Below are 3,224 nucleotides of genomic sequence, written 5' to 3' on the forward strand. Positions count from 1 at the left end.
ATGAATGTATTGTGCTTTGCAAGGGAAAAAAAATCCTCACCACATTTGTATTGAGACCATGAAACTACTCTCTGAGGAATCCAAAAAAAGGTGAAGCCCAGAGTTTTACCCCACTGACGCTTTACTCATAGGGATAATCTTTTTAGGAGCTCGTTTTCTGGAGATGGCAATGACAGTAGCTAGCCCATAAGGGCCTAGGTTGAGAAAAGTATCTGGTGAAGCAGAATGTACCTGTTACCTTTCCTTACGAGATCTACAGCATGGGAATTTGCACCATGCGGTTGCTCATGCAAACACCGGGCAGTCGCCGGTAGCTGGATTGCATTGGCACCGCAGTGTGTGTGCTCAGTTTTAACTCCCGATTACTTGCCGGTTTTGCTTGTTTAGTTGGTTTAGTGTAGTTAGTTTAGCAAATAAATATTAAAGGAGAAGGTGAGACCCACGTGCTCCTTGGAAAAAACTTTGCTTTTTCTCCCCCTTCCAAAAAAAAGGTTTCGTCTCACCTCCAAAAAATTGCAGTCAGAGATCGTCATTTGGCATTGAAAAAAGTTGCTATTTACATGCATTTATGACTATTTATATGCTCATTTCCAAACTGATCAGCCTCCTGACAACATTCTGAGGATTCAAACTCCGGGCCGGGGACAAAGGGGTCTCGGAAGGGGGCGTGGGATGTGAGGGGAATGGCAGAGACGCGCGGAAAGGTACCACAGTGTCGTAACTCAGGGTCACAGCATCCTCATCCTTCTCCTCCCGCTCCTCCGCAGAGGCTGCGCAGGGGCGACGGCTCCGCGTCTTGTCCAAGCGGGACGTCCCACATCCCCCTTCAAAGCGTATCCCGGAGCAAAGTCGCGACGGGGGGGAGCCGGAGGAGGAAGGACAGGGAAGGGGCATTTGGTTTCGTGAGGTCCCGGGAGCAGCTGAAGCGACCTGTTGCACTCGGTGAGCTTCTCTCCTGTGGGAAACGGGCTTGAAAAAAACCCAAACTCTGCTAAACTGAATAGCCGGGAGACAGCACAGTGGACAAGGCGGTCACAGGTGCACGAGTACGGATTTCTTCTCTTATCCTTTCTTTTCTCTCCTTTGCAACATCCCAAGTCGCTCATCGGAAGGGCTTCCCGGTTCCACTGGCCGCAGGGTTGAGACTGCTCTGCTCGGAGGCCCGTCCCCCCACAGCAGGGCATAAAAACAAAACACAGACTCCCAAATCAACCGAGGAAAAACCTCTCCGCTAACACCCGAGACAGAGCACCTCCCCTTCTCCGGCACCGGCCTCCCAAAAGTAATTGAATCGTGTTGGATCGCAAAGTGCGAGCGAAAAAGGGCGGGGAGTGTCTGTATTTTTTTTCCTTTTTTTTTTTTTTGTCTTTGTTTTGTAGGGTTTGATGTGTTTGGGTTGTTTGTATGTCCTGCCGGTTTTTGCCTTTTTCTTTCTGTTCCACTCTCTGCTCTAAGGTGAACCCGGGAAGACGCCCCGTGCCCAGAGTGAAGGCAACCCTCATCCCGGGGGCAGAGGCTGTCCCGCTTTCCCCCAGCCTCGTAAAGCCGAGGTAGACAGACCCACACCAACCTGAACTTCTCCTCTCTCCCTCCGAAAATACCGACGCCGGGAGATCGGTCTGGGCAGAGGACGGGGCGGGGGGTGCTTCCTCTCGGCCCCGCCGGGGAGCGAGCCCACCCCGCTGCCGGCCGCAGTCCCCGTCCACCGTGGAGCATCTGTCCCGGGCGGCGCGGAGCGGGCGCCTCTGCCGGCCCTGGGATCGCCTCAGCTGCAAGCAGCCCCACGGGCGCAGATCAGGCACTGCCAAAAACTACTTTAGAGAAAGAAAAAAAAAAAAAAAAAAGAAGACGAATAAAAGCTATTTATGTGTCAGTGAGCCGGCGGAAATCAGCCGCGTTGAGTGTCTCCCCAGCCGGGCGGCACTGGGGCAGGGAGAACTGGAAAGCAACAGCGAGAAGCGTAACCAAGCCTAAACTTCCCGCAGGGAATCAGGAGCCGGGTTTATCTAAACGTTCTTGCGGCTCGCCCCCGGGGCCGGCAGAACAGGCAGGAGGGAGTAAGAAAGACCTGTCCGTCATCTGGGAGCCGGGCTGGTGGGGATACTCAGGGGTGAGATCGGTAACTCAGACCGGCTGGGGAACCTCGACGCCGGGAAGGTGAATGCCTCCCAAGACCATCTCTTCTCTACTTTCTCGTTGGGAAGAGATCCGTGGCGGGGTTTAACCATAAGGATGCTGCCGGTGGAAGGAAAGGGAAGCGGGTAGGGCTTTGCCCCGTGTGCTCCCCGCGCTGTGACACACGGGGAGGGACCGCCGCGTCCATCGGAAGTAACTCAGAGGGCACAGAGCTCGGCGATGACTCCCTCGGAGCCACCTGCCAAAATCACTACAAGCTGTGAACCACACGGTGTGACATAGAGGAGCGAGGACAAAAAAAGAAAAAGAGCCGCACGTCTTCGCACTAGAAGACAGTTTTGTCTGAGGAGAGAAGGTGCTTGAGCTTCAGCTTCCCTTGGCACAGGGAGGAGGCAGGCGGCAGGGCGAGACAGAGCTGGCACTTCAGGGGTGACAGTAGCTCAGGGTGCGGCAATTTCAGTCCCCTACACGGGCCGGGTGTGCCTTCAAGGCTGCGAGGGAAAGGCGTCCTCTAAACGCCCGGCCCAGGGAAGTCGAATTCATCCCCGAAGTGCGGTCACCAAATGCCCCAGGGAGGGGAAAAGGAGCGCCTCACAACCCCGGGCTCCGCAGCGCGCCCAGCCCATGCCCTCCTCCCCTAGGCTAAAAAAAAGAGCACGGATGAGCCCGATGCGAGCCAGGGCTGCCCACAGCCCCGAAAGCCCGGCTCCCACCCCGCGGGCGGGCTGCGCTCGGGCCGCCTCTCTGCCAAGAGCCGCGGGGCGGGAGCCGGGCTGTGGGAGCCGGGTCCTGAGCCCGGAGATTTAACCCTGTGTGGGGAGCGCTGGAGTTGGGGAAAAGGGAAAGATCCTACCGGGAAGAATGTGGCACTCAAGTTTACTGGGAGCGTTTTGCAGAAGGCCAACTTAAAATCGAATTTATTCCCCACCCCTCTCCGGAAAATAGTAGTAATAATAAAAGCTGGCATTTAAAATAATCGTTACGGGGCCAAAATTGCCGCCCCCTGGAGAGGGCTCGAGGGGGTAGGGAGAGCAGCAAGCGGGGAAAGGAGAGGCAGCAGAGTCCCGGAGCCACGAAATCTCCGTACA

General features: G+C 55.8%; 1 long non-coding RNA gene across 1 annotated transcript; it reads left to right on the top strand.

Moving 5' to 3' along the window:
* Positions 1-732: 732 nt before the first annotated feature.
* Positions 733-1,842, top strand: LOC116447053. The gene is made up of 2 exons (XR_004241472.1): positions 733-1,282; positions 1,456-1,842. It is a non-coding gene; the product is annotated as an uncharacterized LOC116447053 (long non-coding RNA).
* Positions 1,843-3,224: the final 1,382 nt, after the last annotated feature.

Source organism: Corvus moneduloides, chromosome 1 (assembly GCF_009650955.1).
Source record: "Corvus moneduloides isolate bCorMon1 chromosome 1, bCorMon1.pri, whole genome shotgun sequence".
Taxonomy (NCBI): domain Eukaryota; kingdom Metazoa; phylum Chordata; class Aves; order Passeriformes; family Corvidae; genus Corvus; species Corvus moneduloides.